Source organism: Lissotriton helveticus, chromosome 1_2, assembly GCF_964261635.1.
Source record: "Lissotriton helveticus chromosome 1_2, aLisHel1.1, whole genome shotgun sequence".
NCBI lineage: Eukaryota > Metazoa > Chordata > Amphibia > Caudata > Salamandridae > Lissotriton > Lissotriton helveticus.
In genome coordinates this window covers 427,159,321-427,182,595 of record NC_136058.1, presented here as the reverse complement: position 1 = coordinate 427,182,595, position 23,275 = coordinate 427,159,321, and the positions used below count along the sequence as shown (strand labels likewise).

The following is a 23,275-nucleotide window of genomic DNA, read 5'->3' as shown; positions in this document are numbered from 1 at the left end:
CCCTGCAGCAGCAGGCACCATCCAGCCCTCGACGTCTACTTAGTTGCAGTTCCCGCCAGAACTCGAGCGACTGAGATTGACGAGATCAAGCCTGCCTGCCTTCCAACAGCCCGATCCACAGTCCCTGCAAAGCTGAGACCCGTGGAGGCGACCGGAAGCTTGGGGCCCGCCATCTTGAATTGACCACGAGACGCTGACCGTGCAGCCCACGAGTGACCCTCGAAGCTGTGCACCGGGGTTTGAGAAGCCCCCACCCTGAGCTACTCCTGAGCCGAAGTTCAGCCCTCCGCACTCGACGAGTGCTGCGTGGGGCCCTTCTGCTCTATTTGGCTCAACGCGTTGGCCCGGTCACTTGCCAGCTGGCTAGTGGTCCCTGTGCCGACGAAACTACTAAGAAGACTCGTGAATCTGGTTGCTCCACATCCACACCAGCTCCCCTGAAAAGGAGCCCCGACTCTGACCTTCCTGGTCCGAGTGAGAAGCAATCTTCCGATCCTGCGTGGATTGCTCTTGCCAAGGCTTGTTTGCTCCAAACTTGAAGCCGACTGCACCGACGGTGAGAGCCTGCGTGGGACAGATAGTGACCTGCTCCTGGACGTCGCAGATGCCCCAGAGCCCACGTGACAGCGGAGAGAAGCTCCTCGACGACCACCTGATTGCGCCCGACATTGCCTGGTTCCGTCCTGGTTCCACCCTGGTCACTGCTGAGTGACCCAGACTCTGTCCCCTCTGCTTTCAGGTACCCTTCGACTTGAGTCCACCCTTGGACTCCACCGGACACTTCATCTTTAACCCGCCTGCAGCCCTTTCAGCTTCAAGCACCAAGAGCCTGCGTGTCAGAACCCGACGCCACTTCGACCCTGTGCACCCACTTCCTGTGGGTGAGGTAACTTTGCTCCGCCGGTGTTCCCACACTGGTGCACACCTCTAGGGTCTGTGTGTTAAGTTTTGTTCCTCTAGGTTCAGCGGAAGTGTCCTTTAACTTTAACTTTACAACTTTTACGCACCATTGGTTAACATTGGTGCGTGCGTGCGCTTTCCGCACATCTCCCGAATCCCGAGGGCCATTCCCGACTTCAGCATTGCTTGTCCTGACTGCTCCCAGCGATTCCCTAGGCCCTAGGCCTAACCACTGCTCGAGTGGCATCTCTTATACCACTTGTTTAGTATATGGTTTGAGTGGCCCCCTGCCCTCATCCATAATTGTGCAACTTGTATGTTTAAACAGTGCTTTTGATTTAACGCTTGTGGCCCTTTATTCATAAAGAATACTGGGGATTGGTTTTAGTAATAAATACATATATTTTTATAATATATACTTGTGTGGTGTCCTTTCATTTGGTATTACAGGATTGTATGTGGTAAAACAGCTCGCTTAACACGACCTCTTAAGTTAAGCCTTTAGGCTGCTTAGTCCATGCTACCCCTAGGATAGCTTGTCTAATAAGGTTGACTTACAACCAGACACCATAAGGGATTGTTTGGTCTGATAACAGGTGGTTCCAGAATTGGAAACATCACCTATCAGGCCAACTTCTCACATTGGTGAGCAGCGGTGCGGATTTGAGCTTGCTGTTGTTTTACCATTGCAATCTTTGTATCAAATTGAAAGATCACATCAAGTACCTCTAGGTACATATAAATCAAAAGCTTAGCATATTAAGTTCTACTGAACTTAGTAGTTGTAGATTAAAGGGATTAGCACACCCTGACTACAACTCACTAGCAAGGTACAGTAGGAAAACACTTAGTGTAGGTAAGTGCACCACTTACACCTCACTAGCAGCCATGTCTGACACAGGAAAAGCCTCAGGGTCTACTCCTGTGACAGTTGACCTTACCCAGGCAACTTTTGGATATGACAAACTAACCCGAAAAGACTTGGTTGCCTTTTGCAAATCAAGAGGGTTAAAAAGGGGCAGAAGCCCCACCTGCCAAATCCTGGTAGCCATCCTAGAGCAGGATGACTTAGAAAGGGCAAAGGAAGCTTCCCTAGAAACAGGAAATGGAGGGAACCCCCCTGTAACTGACCCCCCTCAGGAGGAAGATGAGGAAGAAGAAGAGGAGGAGGAGGACTCAGAAGTTGAGGACTTAGAAGATCAGGATCAGAGGGGTAACCAGGTCCCAGTTGCCAGGCTTAGCCAGGCCAACTTAGACCTACTGGGGAATGGAGAGGGCCAGCACCTCCCCAGATCCCATCATGTTATTCTCCCAGGCAACAGAAGAGTGAGATCTCCCTCAGGGGACTCTCATGTTTCTAGTGTCTCCAGAGAATCACAGAGAGGCATGAGTGCTTCTCAAAAGCTAGAGCATAGGGCCAGAATGAGGGCTGTCAAACTCCAGATAGAGAGGGAGGAGGTAGCCTTGGCTCAAGCTAGACTTGCCTTGGCAAGAGAGCAAAAATTGTGTGGCTTAGATGCCACTGGTGGCAGCAATATTCCTAAAGAGAAACCCAGGTCCTATGATAGTAGAAACCTGACAAAGATTGTGCCCCCCTACAAGGAAGGGGATGACATCCACAAGTGGATAACTGCTCTTGAGAGAGCCTGCATGGTACAGCAGGTTCCTGAGGAACAGTGGGCAGCAATCTTATGGTACTCCTTTTCAGAGAAAGGGAGAGATAAGCTCCTCACTGTCAGACATGAGGATGCAAACAATTACAAAGTCCTGAAGAGTGTTCTGATAGATGGGTTTGGCTTAACCACTGAACAGTACAGGTTTAAGTTCAGAGACACCCAGAAGACACAGACTCAGGACTGGACTGATTTTGTTGATTGTGCAACTAAGGCTCTGGAGGGTTGGCTACATGGCAGCAAAGTACATGACTTTACAGGATTGTATAATTTGATTATGAGGGAGCAGATCCTAAGTAATTGTCAGAACCAGCTCTTACACCAGCACCTGGTGGACTCTGATCTGACCTCTCCCCAAGAATTGGGAAAGAAGGCAGACAAATGGGTCAGAACCAGGATTAGGCCTAAGAATCAGGACAGTAACCAGAAGAAGGAGTCTACCAAGCCTCAAGATAAGGGTGGGGATAAAAGTAAAGAAAAGACTTCCCCAGGGCCCCAAAACTCCAAGGATGGGGGTGGGTCCCAAGACACTTCTTCAACTGAGAAAAAGCCTTATTGATATCCCTGTAAACAGGTTGGGCATTACAAAACAGACAACTGTTGTCCCAAGAATAACAATAAAGAAAATATACCTCCAAAGCCAGCTTCAACACCTCCTGTTACTGTCAGCAGTAATCCCCCAGGAAGTGGAAGCACACCCAGGAATCTGGGTGGGTTTACTGTTGGAGCTCAGGTGGACCCTGGCCTATCCAGGTCCCCATCACCCAATGATCTTGTTTATGAGACTGGCATGGGGTTTGCCAACTTCTCTGCTTGCCCAAATACTTTGAGCAAGTATAGACAAGAACCCATCATCAATGGTTTGAAAGTTGAAGCTTTTAGAGACACAGGGGCTAGCATCACCATGGTGGCTGATGGCATAGTCCCCTCTAAGCAACTTTTACCTGGTGCCACATACCAGGTTACAAACATTGATGGAATCCAAACAAATCATCCCATGGCAGTAGTAAGTCTCAGCTGGGGAGGTGTCATTGGCCCAAAGAGAGTGGCAGTGTCACCAAACTTGCCTGTAGACTGCCTACTTGGTAATGATTTGGAGATCTCAGCCTGGGCTGAGGTTGAACAGGAAACCCATTCTAGAATGGTGAATTCCAATGGAAAGGTTAGTGGGGCTGTAATGGCTACAGCCCCAATTCAAGATGTCCTTCCTGAAAAGGTTGGTAGGGCTGAGAAACTCTCTGCCCCATCTTTAGCAAAAGCTCTTCCTGAACAGAATAGCAAAGCTGTTATGATAACAGCAGAAACCCAAACTGAGTCTCCTCCTGAAAAGGTTGGTGGGGCTGTGATGGCCACAGCCCAAACTCAAACTGACATGGGTGTTGTGAAACCTGAAATTATGGATAACTCCACACAAACTGAGAGCATAGAGGAGGAAGAGAAATCTCCCCCTCACCAGACTTTAGGACAGGATCAGCCTCCTCAGGGAACTGATCTTACCCCTGATGAAGGAGCTGCCCCAGAGGTGGTTGGGCCTAGCCTGACAGAACCTCTGATGTCAGTGGACCCTTCTCAGGTGGGACCCAGTCTGGAGCAGGTAACCTGCCCCTCTCTACCTTGCCTTAGCCAGCCCAGGGCTGCAGAGGACAAGAAGGACAGTGAGACCCAGAGGGCCCCCTGTCAAATAAAGCACCCCCATCAAAAGATTAGGTGCACCAAAACTAGTAGCCCTAGTAAGGTGAAAACTTTAAAAACTCCTGAGGGAGCCCCCTTAAAAACAGTTAGGGACCTCCCACAGATGGATTCTGTTGGGCACAGCCAAACCTGGGACCCAAGGGGCCCAAACCTGAACTGTCCCTCCAGCAAGCCAAACAGAGGGACCCAGCCTCCAGCTTTAGGTAGCCAGAGGTTGACCCTGAGAGCACAGTGCAACTCAGTTAAAGAGAGAAAGGCACACATGGTGGAAGATAATTGGAGGAAGCTAAGCCCTAAATTAGTAGAGCCTCGCTTCAATACTCCATATCCAAACCAGCCTTTAACTTTGCATAAACACACCCAAGGTAGTGATTCCCTATGGTGGAGACCCTCTGATACCCCAAGGGTGAGGGACTGCTTAGTGGACCATGAGACAGGGGGTACCCATGCTAGTGCAGGTACTTCCTTATATGGCCACTCAGGCACTATAGGCTTACCTGGCCAAGGATAGCCTTATATCCTTTCGTTTGGGGGGGGTTATGTAGGAAGGTGGCTACCTGACTATGGTTACCCCGGATTTTTTGCCTGTGTTTAGCTAGTTTTTTGACTTAGTTGACCTGGTTCCCTGCTAATCAGGGCCCCAGGCCATCTGCTCTCTCTGTAAAATGGATTCCATGTACCCTAGGTACATACCACAATTGGAAATGGACTCCTTGTTAGCCCCTGTATAATGCACTATAGGTGCCCAGGGCATAGGGGCCACCAAGGCCTACCAGGGGCTGCAGCATATCTTTTGCCACCCCTGGCTGGTTCTTAAATTGACACAACTGGCTGATCACTCAGCTGGGGTAAGGTGGTGTAATCACCCCTTGCTTAGATATAGTATACCTATATCTAAACCTATATCGGGACACATATTAACCTGTGAGCCACTCCTATGGAAGGCCTCCAGTCTCTCTGGAGGCAGAGTGCGTGGTTTCCTGTGAGATGGAGCTCTAGCATGAGCTGAGCCTGTCTGCAGCTGTCGGGAACAACTCCCTAAGCTGTTTCAGGATAACGCCATACCATATACTCTTAAGTGCCTTATAATCCTCGCGGTTATATAGCAACTCTGGTTTGGCTTTATCAAAACATGTCGTGTAAGGTGTCATACGATTTGGAATACTATCCCCTCGCCAGTTCTGATGACGGGGATAGCATTCCACCCCTCTAGAGGGGTAAGACATGTTACTTTGCTTAAATGCGGTTGATTTCTCCAAAGACCTTAGATCCACAAAATGGATGCCTCTGCCACAGACAAATGTCTGGACCCCTGCAGCTGACCGAAACTCGGCCAAATGGGTCCTGGACAAAGGGTTTCCTGTCACAGGAGGGTGTCACCGCCCTCCAGACAGGAGATAGTGGATTGTAGCAGGGAGGTTTGAAAGAAACCAGACACTGCTTGGGGCGCACAAGGCTGCCCCTTGCATAATCCGGCCAAACCGGTTCTGGGGCACTCCAGCCCTCGTGCCAGGGCGGCCTGGATCAAAGGAAGGGGGTGTATCCACCCACTTCCTGGGTCCCACCCATAGGGGGGGACCTAGCAGGTAATCACGCCCCCCAGATTCGAATAAGAGTGGGAGCAGTGCCAATGCACATCAGATTTCCTGGAAGAAACATTTGAATCGAAACTCTGGACCCTTCGCCCTCCATCTCAACGTGGAAGCCCGAAGAATCTCCCTTGTGGTCAAGGAGTGACCACCCTGCAGCAGCAGGCACCATCCAGCCCTCGACGTCTACTTAGTTGCAGTTCCCGCCGGAACTCGAGCGACTGAGATCGACGAGATCAAGCCTGCCTGCCTTCCAACAGCCCGATCCACAGTCCCTGCAAAGCTGAGACCCGTGGAGGCGACCGGAAGCGTGGGGCCCGCCATCTTGAATTGACCACGAGACGCTGACCGTGCAGCCCACGAGTGACCCTCGAAGCTGTGCACCGGGGTTTGAGAAGCCCCCACCCTGAGCTACCCCTGAGCCGAAGTTCAGCCCTCCACACTCGACGAGTGCTGCGTGGGGCCCTTCTGCTCTATTTGGCTCAACGCGTTGGCCCGGTCACTTGCCAGCTGGCTAGTGGTCCCTGTGCCGACGAAACTACTAAGAAGACTTGTGAATCTGGTTGCTCCAGATCCACACCAGCTCCCCTGAAAAGGAGCCCCGACTCTGACCTTCCTGGTCCGAGTGAGAAGCAATCTTCCGATCCCGCGTGGATTGCTCTTGCCAAGGCTTGTTTGCTCCAAACTTGAAGCCGACTGCACCGACGGTGAGAGCCTGCGTGGGACAGATCGTGACCTGCTCCTGGACGTCGCAGATGCCCCAGAGCCCACGTGACAGCGGAGAGAAGCTCCTCGACGACCACCTGATTGCGCCCGACATTGCCTGGTTCCGTCCTGGTTCCACCCTGGTCACTGCTGAGTGACCCAGACTCTGTCCCCTCTGCTTTCAGGTACCCTTCGACTTGAGTCCACCCTTGGACTCCACCGGACACTTCATCTTTAACCCGCCTGCAGCCCTTTCAGCTTCAAGCACCAAGAGCCTGCGTGTCAGAACCCGACGCCACTTCGACCCTGTGCACCCACTTCCTGTGGGTGAGGTAACTTTGCTCCGCCGGTGTTCCCACACTGGTGCACACCTCTAGGGTCTGTGTGTTAAGTTTTGTTCCTCTAGGTTCAGCGGAAGTGTCCTTTAACTTTAACTTTACAACTTTTACGCACCATTGGTTAACATTGGTGCGTGCGTGCGCTTTCCGCACATCTCCCGAATCCCGAGGGCCATTCCCGACTTCAGCATTGCTTGTCCTGACTGCTCCCAGCGATTCCCTAGGCCCTAGGCCTAACCACTGCTCGAGTGGCATCTCTTATACCACTTGTTTAGTATATGGTTTGAGTGGCCCCTGCCCTCATCCATAATTGTGCAACTTGTATGTTTAAACAGTGCTTTTGATTTAACGCTTGTGCCCCTTTATTCATAAAGAATACTGGGGATTGGTTTTAGTAATAAATACATATATTTTTATAATATATACTTGTGTGGTGTCCTTTCATTTGGTATTACAGGATTGTATGTGGTAAAACAGCTCGCTTAACACGACCTCTTAAGTTAAGCCTTTAGGCTGCTTAGTCCATGCTACCCCTAGGATAGCTTGTCTAATAAGGTTGACTTACAACCAGACACCATAAGGGATTGTTTGGTCTGATAACAGGTGGTTCCAGAATTGGAAACACCACCTATCAGGCCAACTTCTCACAGTAGTGTTGAGAACACATCCTTCTTTTCTACCTAAGGTGGTGTAAAATTTTCATGTAAACCAGACCATCTCTCTACCCACCTTTTTCCCCAATCCCTCCACACCAGCTGAGAGGGCATTGCATTCTTTGGACCTGAAAAGAGTTCTGAAATTTGACCTTGATAAGTCCAAAACTATACGTAAGTCTGATTAGTTATTTGTCAACTATGGGTCGATCAGACCAGGTTATGCAGCCTCGAAACGTTCTATCTCAAGGTGGATAGTTTCTTGTATTAAGCTGGCTTATCAGTTGGCGGAGAAGACCCTGGGTGTTTTTCTCCCAAGGCGCATTCTACCAGAGGGAAAGCGGCTACTGCGGCTTTTCTTAATAATTTGCCTATGTCTGAGATTTGTAAGGCAGCGACCTGAAATGTATATGTAAATGTAAATGTTTTTGTGCTTGTATAGTGCACAGCTCCCCGCTGTGGGTTTCCCGGCGCTTGTACGAATACCGCAAGGGAACCCTTCCTGGCTTTCCCTGTGAAGTGTCCACTCCTGGGCACCCCCATGTTGCAGACCAGGCATCCCTTGCGTTGTGGGGGCCGTTGTGGAGACTAAGCAAGCTATTGCCCAGAGTTGCAGCCTGGGACCCATGATCAGAATAGGCACTGAGGCGAGAATATCCGGTCAGGGGAATTAATGAGCCCGAGACCCGCCGAGGCAGGAATCGAACCCTGGTCCCTGGCCAGAGCTCTGCATCGAGGTCTGCCTGCTCTAACCATTGAGCCACACTTCTCCACCTGAAGGTCCGTCCGTACATTTACCAGGCATTATTGTCTAGATTCAGACGCTAGAGCAGGTACCCAAGTAGGCCTTGCGGAATCTGTTTAACAGCTAGCTTGGCTGTTACAATTGTTTTGGTTGGGTCATGTTTCTTCTCATTTGCCTGCTGGTGGTTGGTTGGGCTTGCTATTCTAGTCAGTGCTTATGACTATTGATGAGGATCCCCTGGAAGAGAAGGATAAGTTACTTCCCTGTAATCCTAGTTCTCTTCCAGGGGTATCCTCATCAAAGTCATAAGCAACCCAGCCGCCTCCCCAGGCAAATGAGATATGACTATGTGTTTCTAATTCATTGTTGAGCCCTGTCTTCAGGGTTATGCAAAGAACAACTGACCTCACTGTCACCCCTGAGGCATGATGGGAAGCCAGGGGTCATGGCTGCCTTAAAGGCACGGTGCCAGTTTTATTTGTTGAAAATGGTTTAATTTTCTATGCTTTTGCTTTACAATGCAGCCTATGGGCTAACAATGTCTATTTATTAGCAATTTTCATGATTTATGAGTATTTTGCTCATTAAACCACAGAGTTCAAGGGCCATTTGACCTAATGTGTTTTTTATTTCCTTGCTAATTCAGTACATGTATGAGTAATTACATTGTTTAGCCTCAGTTTTGGGGCTGCATTGGTGTGAGAAAAAATGATATATGTGCATACATATATGAGGAGCTAGTTATATGGGATTTACATATATATTTTTATATTATTTCCAGGGTCCCCGCACGTGGGCGGGAATATTCATTGCTTATGACTTTGATCAGGATACCCCTAGAAGATAACCCCTGGAAGAGAACTCAGGCATCTAAGTCTCTTCCTGAGACACATTTGCCTAAAAAAAATGGGTCTCTCGTCGTCGATGAAGACTTCCGTTGCCACTGCTATGACAACGACTTCTACCTTCTCTTCTCCTCAACCTACAATGATTATGCTGTTGGCGTCCTCTCAGTTGATGTTTGTCATGGTGTCGGTGAAGCCTCGCCCGTCTGCCACCTCCCTCACTTCGTTGTCGACGAAAAAGAGGTATGTCTCCAGTAAGTCGCCGACGAATGCCTCCTCGCCGACGAGACGGTCGATGGCTCTGAAGGCTCTACCTGCTTCGTCAACAGATGCCTCGTCGACGGTTGCCTCAATGACAGTACAGAAGCCTTCCCTTACGTTACTTCGTCGTCGACCGCTGAGTTGTCAGCGGCATCCTTGGTTCCACCTTCAGCTTTGATGTCTCTAATCCCCTTGAACTCTTCAGCAACACTTTTGCCGCCTTCAGGAACGACGGATGTTTCCCTACTTCAACGTAGGAATTCTTCTTTGGATCTATTGCCAATTCAACCATCTCCAAATCTTCCTGTGGAGCTTTTTGACTATGGGGTTGATAAGGAGGATTCGGAAGAGGATGACAGGTTCCGTGCTGCTCGTACTCCTTTGGAGCTTCTTATCAAATGCCAAGATATTGATGATGACCAAGGATATGATTATTACCCTGAGCCTAATACTCAACCACCACTTGAGAATCCAACAGTGCAGATGCCCATGTCTCTCATCTCTAATTTGCAACATATGCTTGATGACTACTACCGCTGATTTCCTCCCTCGGAGTCGGCCTGATCTGTCCTACAGACGCATCTTCCTCTGCCTTCATTGATCATCGAGCCGCCACCTCCGGTTTCTCCAGTGGCATCGATGTCTCATCACCCGGAGGACGCACACACCACTGATGATGACAGATAAAATGGGGAGTTGGATGATAGATCCCTCCTTACTGAGTGGGACAATTATCAAATTCAGACTCAGTCACCTACCACTCCAATTCCTGTTGACTCTCCGTCAGCTGACATAGGTGGGTTTCATGTTAATGGACAGGGAGTCCAAGAGATTCCAACTTCCTAGAGTCACCAAGGAATACGACTGTTTCTTGTATGATTCCAAACACCAGCCATGGAAACAGGTTTGGGCTATCCCGATCATTGACTTAATCTGGCAGGACGGTTTGAAGGTCATGAAAACCCTGCTTCCATTCCTGCAGTCCTGCTACGCCTGGATATGAAGTACAAGGCCCCGGATGATTCCCAGCCTGTCTTATTGGTCAACCAAAGCCAGATTTGGTTATCTCCCAGGCAGCACAACGTCGTGCCAGGAATCCCTCGTCTCCATTATCGGCTCCTCCTGATCAAGATGGCAGACACCTTGATTCCATTGGAAAGAAGTTTTCCACCATGGCGGCAACTACTTTCCGGGCGGCTAATTCTCTTGCTATTCTAGGCCAATACGACAGGCAAATGTGGTCAGACATTTCCCCCATTTATTGATGTGCCGCCGTACTGCGGCGTCCCCAGTCCACAGTCCCTGCCCGGTAACGTCGGGTTTTCACTCAGAGCCCCCTCTCTGCCTCCTCCAGCAGTCACCAGTACCTTGTAGTCCGAGGATGTCCTGTGCGCGCAGCCGCGTCCGTTTTGGTTTTCGCCGCCTTTATTCTGTGTCCAGGAGCAGTTCTTGTCGGGTCATCTGTATGCCGGGCCGCCGTGAAACTTTAGTCCCCGGCTTCCGTAGTGCTGTTAGGCCCCGGTTGCACTGTCTCGTAGCCGCTTGAGTTTTAGGAGTCTGGAGTAGCGGATTGCTTCACCGGGAACCAGAAGATCTCCCGTTTTTATACAGCCGTAGCAGCGCCTGCTGAAGTCAGGATTATTGTGCGGATTGTCGGGGAAGGTGCCCTGCAGTCACAGAGCTATGCTAGAACGCGGCTATCTTTCTCGGCCGGTAGCCACGCCGGGAAGTGGTTTTTTATTCGTTTTTTTTCTTTGTTCCTTGTTAGATTCATAATTACTTATCCCAAATTAGGATGAGTTTGTCCACGCTTTTTGGCTATTCCGCATACAACACCTTTGTGGAGCAACCTGGAGAAATTACCGTTACAGAAGGCCGTTGAGTTTTCTTTAGACCTATCTGCTGGCTTAGCAAAGTTGCATCATCTTCTTTTTTTCCTTTTTTATCTCTCTCTCTCTAAGCTCCGGGGCACTTAGAAGCTGTATCTTTCATTTGGCTTATCTAATAAGAGGAGGAGCTGATTTACATTGATCAATGCACTTTGTCCACCTGTTATAATTCTGTTGAGGCTTTCTGATCCCCTGCATGGGACCAAGTGATGATGTAATTTTTGCCTGTGGACTGTGGAAAAAAAAATAATCAACACATTTTTTACATAAATCAGGTGGCAGGCCAAGGCTTCTCTGTGCTCTGCAGCAGCCGCCGCACGAGCAGCACTAGCAGCGCCTTAGCACCACGGTGCTGGCAGCGGCCGTTCCTGCCTCCATCGCAGATCCGTAGAACTTAAAGCGCCCGTATAACAAGACACGGGTGAAGCGGGAACCGGTCACAAAACAAACCCTGGTAGTCGTCCCAGACTCCGATCCGCTTGCTCGTCAAATCCTCCTCGGCTATAATCGATACGCTCTGCACTCAACACCGAATCACAGGCCGACAACAACTGTGAACACCAACAGAGGGAAGAATTGTGTGTTTCCCCCAGTTAGTGAAAAAAAACAGCATATGTCTTGGCTGCTTCTGCTGCACCCAGAGTCTTATGCGTCTTTTCAGTCTAAGGTTTCTGTCTGGAAAAAGATTGTGTCCTGGTTTTCTGCACCCAGTAAATCCAGGTGCAGAAAAACCTAACAACTAATGATCAGGTGGAATAAAATGAACACATGAAAGTATGCCTTAATTTCATTGCCCTTGATTCACACTCTGGACCATAGTTGAGGGATAGGTCTAGGCATAGTCCTCACAACGCCCAATAGATTTGCTTGAGGCAGAGGCCAAAACTCAAAAGTCAGGAAATCACATACAAGTAGGTGGTAACTCAGGGCAGGGGAAAACGCCTGTTGTCCGTGGAGGAGTCATTCCCTTCCCAGAAATGTGCATTACAAATTAATTAATAGTGTATATGTTTTTAATATCTGTTTGGTGCCAGTCCATATGACTTTCATATCTGCCTTTGGGATTCTATGTTGCAACTCCATAGGGTACATGTATCCTTTGTGAGCTTAATAAAATGTTGAAAATTCTACAAAACCTCACTCCAACATCCAAGTACTCCCATGCTACCATTCTACACTCTGCACTGTCTGAAAAACAGCTCAGCATTTTCAAAATTCTGCATTGATTTGGCTTGTAAATTATATTTTTGGAAATGTACATGTATTAACTATTTAATTTTAATACTATAGGTGATTGAAATTACGGACGAAGAAAGCAAGATTTAGCACTAAGCAACTGAATGTCAGTGGCATAAGAAGGATTATTTTGAAAAACTGAAGGACATCCAGCATTCTACGTTTAAACAATTTCCAAAAATCTAAGTGTGGCGAGGAAAGTACTATACCTGTAAGTGAAGTCTCTAATTTTGCATTTCATTAACCCAGAGCCATATCTGTGCACACAGCATCAGAAATAGTGTAGAAAGACCACTTCAGCATCCTCATCTGAAATATTATCACAAAGACAAATTGCCTTAGCATGACAGAATAACGTTCATCTAAAGCATCATGTAATTCTAGAGAGGAAGCACACCCTGCATCAAAGAAAGTTACAACTAAAGGTTTCTTCTGGATACCATCAAAGAGAAGACACTAAAAGAAGACTCCGAAGCTGACACGCTAACAATCAAAACATTGGAAAATCACCTTTGTTCAACAACTGTTTTTAACCAGTTACGCAAGTTTGAGACTATCTGCCTCGGCATATAACACCTTGACCCACTCTGCTCACTCTTGCGAAAACCTTAAAAGTTCACCACTTTATTGTGTCCATAACCATCTCAAATTGTTTCTTTTTTATTGTGTACTGCTCTGTAATTCTATGTAAATTGCCTCAACATTATCTGCTGTGCATGAGTGATATGTAAAACTGTTAAATATAAAAATGGATTAAAGGAGCACCGTTGCGCTATAGCTAATGTAAATAAATCCTCATCTTCAGAACTACAAACCTTAACCTTACACCAAACATAGAAAGGGTAAAAGGAACTGATGTTCTGCACTAATGATCCACAATAGTACTGTGCCGTTCTAACGCCCTCAGTTACTGTCTTTACGTCAGTGCAAAAAGGTACTTATCAGTTTAATTATTAAATATCAGACTAACACCTTATCACTGCATTGCTAAGAACCTATACAAATAGATTTGAGAAAAACTTCAGTCACAAATTAAGTTGCTGCCGGAGAGGCTATTACCTAAAGATTATCATCTGCTAGAACAATTTCAACTGGTGTTACAGGACTGCTTCCAGACATTTTTTGCTCAATTCAAGTGTTGAGAAGATTGCACACAATTTCTTTTAGAGATAAGTGCTGAACATTATCTAAACAAGCACAACACTAAAATTGAGGCAAAATAACCGAAGTTGGGGGAAAAAGTTACCTGTGCCCAAAAAGATACAACCATAAATCTTATCTCACCGAATTTGACAGAATGCACACAGGGGGAAACCACTTTCAGTGCAAAGTATGCCAAAAAAGTTTCAACCAAAAATCTCATCTCACTGAACATATGAGAATCCACTCTGGGGAAAAACCTTACCAGTGCTCTGAATGCCCAAAAGATTTCAAACTTAAATCACTTCTAACTGCACATGTGAGATTCCACACTGGGGAAAAACCTTATCAGTGCTCTGAATGCCAGAGATGTTTCAGTGACAAAATGAGACTCACTAAACATACAAGGACCCACTCTTGGGTAAAACGTTATCGGTGCACTGAATGTGACAAATGTTTCAGTGAAAAAAGCAGTCTCGCTCAGCATATAAGAATCCACACTGGGGAAAAACCTTATCAGTGCTCTGAATGCCACAAATGTTTCAGTCAAAAATGCAATCTCACTGAGCATATAAGAATCCACACTGGGGAAAAACCTTATCAGTGCTCTGAATGCCAGATATGTTTCAGTAAAAGAGGCCATCTCACTGAGCATATAAGAATCCACACTGAGGAAAAACCTTATCAGTGCTCTGAATGCCAGATATGTTTCAGTAAAAAAAGCCATCTCACTGAGCATATAAGAATCCACACTGGGGAAAAACCTTATCAGTGCTCTGAATGCCACATATGTTTCAGTGTAAAAAGCAGTCTCACTCAGCATATAAGAACCCACACTGGGGAAAAGCCTTATCAGTGCTCTGAATGCCAGATATGTTTCATTCAAAAAAGCAGTCTCACTCAGCATATAAGAACCCACACTGGGGGAAAACCTTATCAGTGCTCGGAATGCCAGATATGTTTCAGTGTAAAAAGCCGTCTCACTCAGCATATAAGAACCCACACTGGGGAAAAACCTTATCAGTGCTCCGAATGCCAAAAATGTTTCAGCCAAAAATCTCATCTCACTGGACATGTGAGAAACCACACTGGTGAATAAAATTATCAGTGCTCTAAATGTCAGAAAAGATTCAGAGGTAGAGATGGTTACTAGCGCCATAAGAAAACACACCATCAAAATAATTCAGTTCTCCGAATGCCAGAAAATCATCAATTTTCAACTCAATCTCACTCTACATGAGCAGTCGCACACAGGGAAAAACATTACCAATTTCTGTGAATGCCAGAAATTCCTATTTGATAGGCACAGCCTCACTAACTATAAGCGACTCCATACTGATGAAACACCTTATTAGTGTTCTGAATGCCAGAAAAGCTGCAGAGAAAAACGCTATTTCACCATGAGAAACTCCACACTAGAGAAAATCCTTATGCCATAAAAGGTTGAATCTGAAAGACAGTGTTATGCTTCATGAGAGATCCCACTCTGGGGAAAAACCTTATCGAAATGCAAGCAATGTTTTGGTTACAAATTACTTCTCACTTGACTTGAGCGAACTCACACGGGGGAAGAAAGCCTTATGTGTGTTCTGAATTGTAGATAAGGTTCAGTCTTGAATACAATGTCATTTCACATGAGAGAATTCACACTGGACTAAAGCCATATACAGGAGGGGAAAGCCAGAAACGTTATACTCAGAAAAGAGATCTCACTAAACATGAGAAATGCATCCACACCAGGTGAAAAGTAAGGTGTATCTTGAGTTTGCAGAAAAGCTTCTAACAACCTGACTTTACATGAGAGAGCACATATTGTAGTTGCAATAGAATTCATCAAGAAACTCTTGCAGGATAACTTAGGCTGCCCGCATGCAACATCCAAAGAAATTTCAGGCCTGGAAATATTTTTAATTGCAACAGAATCCACAATTTGAGTATCTGAAAGTTACAAACCTCTCAAGGTCTCTACTATACACAGAGAAGTGTTAGTGCTTGCAAAAATCAACTAATTGCCCAAAAATCACAATAATAATGTCTTAAATTTTACTCCACCCAAAAGGTTTCTACTCACCCTTGTTTCTTAACATATGACTGATATCTATTTATTAATGATAAGATTAAGCCTATGCGGAGTTCCTCAGTGAGGAACTCCGCAAAGTGACAAAAAAACTCTTGGGTCTACGCGGGGTTCCGCAAGCTGCGGAGTGCATAAGGGTTATGCAGTTTATGGTGATTTCATCCCATGTCGGAGGATCATTTGGCCCTTCTCTTCCAGGAAGTTATGGATCTCTTTGCCAAGGGAGCTATCAAACGCGTCCCTGTGCCAGAATTAGGTCGGGGTTGCTACTCCCACTACTTCTTGGTACCGAAGAAGGACAAAGGCCTGCATCCTATCTTAGTCCTCAGGGACATCAACCGCTTCCTCCGAAAGGAGAAGTTCAAGATGTTAACCTTGGCTCAGGTCTTGTCTGCCTTCGACCCTGGAGATTTGATGGTAGCGTTGGACTTGCAGGCCACTTGCTTTCACATCCCCGTCTTGCCTGCCCACCGGCATTACCTGCGGTTTACGGTAGGCCACACACATTTACAGTTTACCACTTTACCCTTTGGCCTTACCAGCCCCCCCGGGTGTTCACGAAAGTGATGGCGGTGGTGGCAGCTCATCTGCGCAGATCAGGGGTTCCAGTCTTCCCCTATCTTAACGACTGGCTGTTGAAGGCGAGCTCGCCAAGGCTGTCGTCTCCCACCTCCAGACTACGACAGACTTCCTGCATTTGCTGGGGTTCACAGTTAACGTGCTGAAGTCGCACCTGATTCCCTCCTATAAGCTCATTTTCATCGGAGCGGTTCTGGACACAGCACAGTTTTGGGTCTATCCTCCCTAGCAAGTCCAGGATATTCGGGCTATGATACCGATGTTTCAGCCTCCATCCCGGTTTTCGGTGAGAATGACCCTGAGGCTGCTGGGCCTCATGGCCTCCTGCATCCTGCTGGTGCCTCATGGCAGATGGCATATACGTGCTCTGCAGTGGGACCTGAACTTCCAGGGGGCGCAGCACCAGGGGAATCTTTCCGATGGCGTTCAGATTTCGGAGGGGACTGCAAGTCAGTTGCAGTGGTGGTTCACGAACCAGGATTGGGTCAACAGCAGATCCCTCTCCCTTCCCCAACCTGAGTTCACAGTAGTGACGGATGCGTCACTCCTGGGTTGGGGCAGCCACATGGGAATGTCGGAGATCAAAGACCTCTGGTCTCTGGCGGAGTCCAGGCACCACATCAACCCTCTGGAGCTCCGGGCGATTTGTCTTGCACTGAAGGCATTCCTTCTTTCTGTCAAAGGAAGAGTGGTTCAGGTGTTCACGGACAACACCACCGCCATGTGACACTGCAACAAACAGGGCAGCCACCAAAGAGACTGCTCAATGTCAGCAGTTATGCGTGTTAGAGTTTCCAAGATGGCTCTCGCTCGGCGACCCTTTTCTTTGCGAGTGGAGTTGCGGCCTCCTGTACCACTTCTGTTAAGATTGCTGAAGAAGATCAAACGCGATCAGTCCCAAGTCTGGTACCCCGAGCTCTTGAGCATGGCCATCGATCCTATTGTTAACAGATTTTGGAAGTGCATTACTCATCTCTTTCCTCCTTCTCCTTTCGTAATGCCCTAGTGGGAGTTGAATCTTGTCCTCACTTACCTTATGTGTGCTCCTTTTGAGCGCCTACACAATTGTCCTCTTCGCCTCCTTTGAAGACTGCTTTTTTGCTTGCCATCACCTCTGCTTGCAGGATGAGTGAGCTTCAGGCTTATCTTCCAGACCTCCCTTTCTTGCTGTCCAGCCGGACAAAGTAGTACTCCGTATAAGCCCTCTGTTCTGCCCAAAGTGATTGCCTCTTTCCACATAGGTCTGACCATCACATTACCTACCTTCTTCCCACCTTTGCTGTGTTTTTCTCTGCCAGGCGCATAACATATAGACTGTTCACACACTTTCTGTAGTATGCTTCGTTCTGGGCAGATAAACTCTAATCCCCACTCTACTTCTAACCTCGTGTTAGTGCAGCCCGATGTAAACAGTAATTGTAATGTATTTAGATTTACATAACACTTACTACCCCATATGAACTTTGAAGCGCATTTTCGGCGAGTAGCACGCTACTCCAGGATCCAAAAATGATTAGTGGTGAATTAGTATAGGGAAATATAAAATGTATTTGAGAGCTGGACATGTTGGTCTGTTAGTTGGGTTGAAAAAGATAGTAGAGGGATAGAAGAGGGAAGGGTTTGCTTTTATATAGTGCTTGCTACCCCTGATGAAGTGTTGAAGCGCTTTTCAGCAAGTTGCATGCTACTCCAGAACCCAAAAAGATGAATAGATAGATTAATTATGGTGGGTAGAGTTGTTTTACTGTATACACACAACTGTACAAAAAATAATAAAATTCCGTTGTAAAGTTGTATCCAAGAGGCAAGTATAGTCTCTGATAATAATGTATACAATACTGATAAGTTTTAAGTTGGCTTGCCAGCAAGACTGATGCCCCGTAATGTTGATGCAAAGTCATCTGTGCTGGAGTATCTTAGACTCTTGTTGAATTGTACCATCCACCTTGGAGGTACTGCTATTTGTATCAGGTCCACGTTGTAGGCAGACATAAACGCCTACATTGTGCACTATTTATATTAAGCATAATGTAGGTGAGCAGATGACAGTAAGCACTGTACAAGCTGTATTAGGTGCTTAGAAGTAGAGTGACATAGAGGGAAATAAACACTCCACTAAATCTTGTTTTATTATTAACAGTGCTCATAAGACCATACAATTCAATACCATGTACAAATAGCCCATTGGGGAACAGTTCAGGCATCATCTGGGGATTACATATGCGAGAAACACAAGTGTCTTTCATGAATACAAATTGACTCCTCCTCCAAGGACTGCACTGTATTATTGACACGGGCGAAAAGGCAAACAAGCAGTCAGGAGACGCGCACTAATTGTATACCCCCCACCTGACAGGATGGTGACAGACCCCAACCACCTGCAGGGGAAACGTGCCACCTCACCTAATAGCGGCTAGACGCTTTACTATGTAAGCAGACTGGTGGTTTACAACTGTGCCTACATTGGAGCACCACATTTTTTTTCCAGCATAATCTGGTGTACTCCCCCTGTGTGGGATGATAGCACCCACTGAAAACTGCACCGTTGTGTAGTCTGGGACAGTGCACCTTCATGTAATTCTGAACTGGGCCTTTAAATACGGTACTATTTTGTGTGCCTATTTAATTCAGGTATACAAAGAATGTGTTACTACTTGTATACTAGGGTAGGACAAGGAAGATTGAATTTCTATGGTGGCAGAAAGGTTTTTGTCAAAGTGCTTTATCCCCTAAACACTTTCCAGTATCCTGAACATAATGAGATTACGTAGATTACATCTCTGCGTGCCTAATGCTGCCATTTGTATTTCAAGACCAGTGATTAATGTGGCTTTATCAGTTCAAAGCCATTAGGCGTTTCCGACCTGTCTGATACTTGCATATGGAAAAGATGAGTCATTTGAACCTAAAGATAGATAAACATATTCATAGGTCACGATTTATGTCTGCATCTAAAATAAAACTGTAAATTAGGAGAGGTGATAAGTGAGAAGTTAAAGGCAGCCGCTAATCGAGTTGCATTTGTACATAGGCCTTCCTATATTATGATATCTATTCGTGCTTCAGTCTTTAATTGTAATGAATTCTTTAATACCCAGGCATGAAGTCATCGTTGAGCTGTTTAGATAATCCACCTCTTCCCCACTGCATCCTTAACCAGTGGCCTAGCCAGTGTGCCTTGGGCCCCAAGGCAAGAAAGGAAATGTGACCTCAGCCGTTTATTTGGACTGTGGAAAACAGCAATAATCATTGTTCTGTGGGCCCCTCAGGCCTCTGTTTGAACTGTGACAAACAGCAGTTATCAGGGTTCAGTGGGCCTTTAAGGCATGGGACCTGGTGCCACTGCACCTGCTGCACCAATGGGAAGCTAAGCCCCTGCCCTTAACAGTTTCTATTCTAGCCCCACTGGAGAACCGAAACAGCCAAGTACTGATCTGGCCATATATGCAGGCATGCAGCCGCCTCTTCCACTGAAGGGATTTAAGTCACATGAAAGCAGCATGCGGGAAACAACCATTTTCTGAGGTAACGTCAACCAACACCTCTTCTGTTCCAACCCGAATCCATTTAAAACCAGGGACGAAAAAATGGTTCATCGCCATCCCTTGCTTATCAGAAGGGTAAAACAGATTCATCTAACATTACTGTGTACCACATAACAAATTGGGATTCTGTTTACAAATAAAACTAGCATGCATATAGAAAGGAGAGCCTTTGGCCAAAATAGCCATTTCCCTACCCATACTTTTAACACATCTTATACAAAAAATGCTAATTACATTGTCATCCGGAAATAGTCATTAGCGCCTACTCATAAGCAAATGCCACTTAGAATTGTCTTTCACTTCAAGCTTTCAAAGGTATATTAATATAAAAGCAGTATTGAATTATTTGACGTTGTGTACTCTTACCAAAATTTAAAGCATCAACTTTATATGACACACCATAGAAAAAAGGAGTTGTTTATATACACTAAACCTCCAGAAACATTTGATTAACCAGTAATAAAGTCACGTCTAGCTTAGTTAGTTTATAGTCTTCTTTTTTAAGAGAAATTATTTTACATTGTTACTGGACCTGCATGGCTCAACACTTATAAGGTCCCAAAGGAGAGACCTATTGGCTATGACAATGCTTGTTATTGATGGAGTACATTGAGCGGCAGAACTTTTGTCACTTAAACAGGAAAGCAGCTAAAGCAGTCTCTGGACATAAAATAGGTTGTAATCATAATCTTTAGATACATTTTCTGAGTTTCAGGAACAATGTGTGTCTTCTGGGTTTACTCTAAACCACTATAATAAACATATTCAATGCTTTTAGATTTGATCTGTTTGTACTGGTTTCCATTGCAGACTTTAATCTAGATTTAGACCAAGGATCAATTCCACCTATGGCTTTTAAAATCTATTTATCAATGATCTGTATTAGTGTTATCGCAACTAAAACTGTAATAGAACTGATCTGAGAGATGGACCTTCAAGTATTATGCTCAGTCAATTTATTGAACAAACTATGGAGTTAAAATCTGAACAGATTAGATCCATAAGCATTGCCTGACCACTGTATTTTACATCAATAGATTACTTACCAGCACATTTTCTCTACGTACAATTCAGTCATCTTCTATTTTTCTCGGAGCTCATGCTGGGTCTGTTAGAACTTTTTCAAAAATATGACATTTAAATGTCCCAAAAATCAGGAATTCTAGTTTCAAGCCTGGTCAAACCTTAATGAATGCTACACCAAAAGATGCCCTTCTGTTCCTACATTTGATTGTGTACCATGATTCAGAAATGCCATGTTTTTGTTTTCGGAAGTAAAATTCTAAACATATTTATTGTTATTGCCAGCCGAAACATTATCACTAATTGGGAAGATAACAACAAGTGGTCTTGTGATGCTTGCTGGAATGGAAAGTGTTTATTCAAAAAGTGGATGGAATTCAAGTTTAGGAGACAATTTTACAAAAGTGTATGGATTTTGTATATATTTCAAATTGTTGATCTCCAAAATGGCCTAAATCAATAAATTGAATTGAAATTCAAGTTTATCATTTGAATCCTATTGTTGGAAAAGATGTGATTTTGAACCCCATGAGGCGGTTACTTTCCAGAAAGCATTCAGGTTGTAATCATGAGTCAAATATTGCTGAGGAGGTTAAAATATTCAAATTGAATTCTAATTACATATGAAATGTTCAATGTTCAATATATTTCTCTTAGTATTTTAATGTGAGGACTTTATTGTTTAAGGAAAATAATTAGTATTTGTTTTTCTATATGTAGAAAGCATTACATTAAGGAAATCACTGTATCCCACCTTCTTTGTTTCGTTTCCTGTTCTTTATGAACGTTTCTATTGTTGAACTTTAAAGACTGCCCGAAATTAAGAATTGTGCTCTACATAACTTTGCTGTGTTACAGTATGTTGATTTTTATGTACAGCTTTCGTCTCTTATGTGTATGGCAACTGATGTTTTGTTTTGCTTTAATAATCAGCTTATGTTTATTAGGTTTTATTATTCAATAAAATGTTTCAAACACAACAAATGGTAGTTGATATGTATTTACAACTGCAACATTTTTATTGTATAGGCAGTTTTAAAGGGGCCAAAAATATGGTCTGTGGGTTGACGGAGGACCACATTGGCATCAGCAGGGAGAGGTTTGGGCAGGTGATTGGGGGTATATGTAAAGTTGGAAGTAGTGGGAACAACGCATGTACATTGTGTGGACTGTGACTCCTGGAGTTATTGTGAGGGATACCATGCTACCCTGAAAATGAATCCCCTAGTGATTATTATCAACAAACTTTATTCAGTTTTATAAAAGAAAACCATAAAAGTCATACATAAAATGATAAAACATCTTCCAAGTTACAGATTGACAAATATAATATGTCCAAGTTAATCAGAACACAAGGTAAAAATTCATGAATTACAGTACAGAAGTTAATCGCAGCTTGACCTGAATCTAACAGCGAACCGTAAAAAGTAAAGCGTATGAAAAACAGTGTCATTAGAGAGCAGTTGTAAAAAGATAAAAGCTGGTCTCACCCGCCTAAAACGCGCTTTTTTGAGAATGGGAATAATAAATAACTTTCTAGGGACAGCATAAAAAATACAAAACATTAAAAAAGGGTATCATGTCCTGAGGAGACTCACCGTTGCAGCTGCAGGGCATGAGGCACTGGCCTCTGTGGAAGCCGCGAGGGTGTGCCAAGAGGTAATGGAAGAGGTTGAGCCAAAACCGGGTCAATAGATAACGATCATGGATGCTTTTAAGCCCTAGAAGTTAAGGTTCTGTGGTTGGTACAGTTTTTAACAAAATGTACTTACGCACACTAGGCTTACACAGCTCATTTCCCTCTCTATCACAGCAGCTCATTCTTTAAAAAACACTCTTTGACCAGAGAAAGATCCCTCTTACATATGCTCTCAGAGTTAGCAAATAGTTCCTACCTACCCTGGAGAGGCCAACTCTTATGTAGTGGAGCCATCGGATGCTTGAGACATGGTCAAGTGAAAGGCCTTCCCGTAGGACGTCTTTGCTAAGTGTATTTTCTTAATTAGCCCAAATATTAAGCCACAAAGCCAGGGGACGGAAAACCAGTACATCTGAGGGGAAAGACATCCGCAACTCTTTGTGCACGACATAAAATGGGGTGCTTTGTGGGACAGAAAGGGCCCTTCGCAGGAAAGAGTTTTGTGCACTTTGCACTGCCCCTGCACTAATGTGGCCCCATATCTCACTCCCATAACTAACCTTTGAAATATATTTGGCTTCATATATCTTCAAAAGAGCCGCTATTGGCTTCACTCCCACTCTGCTGGCAAAGTTAAAAACAGCTGCAAAAGCTTTCACTATATCCCCTTTATTCCAAGTAAGCAAAGGGCACCAACTCAAGGAATCGTCAAACACAACTCCCAAATAAGAGAAAACATTGGCCTT

At 45.3% G+C, this 23,275-nt stretch overlaps 1 protein-coding gene across 2 annotated transcripts in view; it reads left to right on the top strand.

Moving 5' to 3' along the window:
* Nucleotides 1-23,275, top strand: part of LOC144807526 (uncharacterized) — a 350,873-nt gene that overhangs the window by 35,187 nt on the left and 292,411 nt on the right. The window contains exon 3 of one of the 2 annotated variants that reach the window (XR_013606349.1): nucleotides 12,581-13,544. The exons of the other annotated variant lie outside the window; for it this stretch is intronic. The gene's annotated coding sequence lies outside the window, so the exon portion shown is untranslated. Of the gene's footprint in view, nucleotides 1-12,580; nucleotides 13,545-23,275 lie in introns of those variants that run through there. 2 annotated transcript variants of the gene reach the window in all.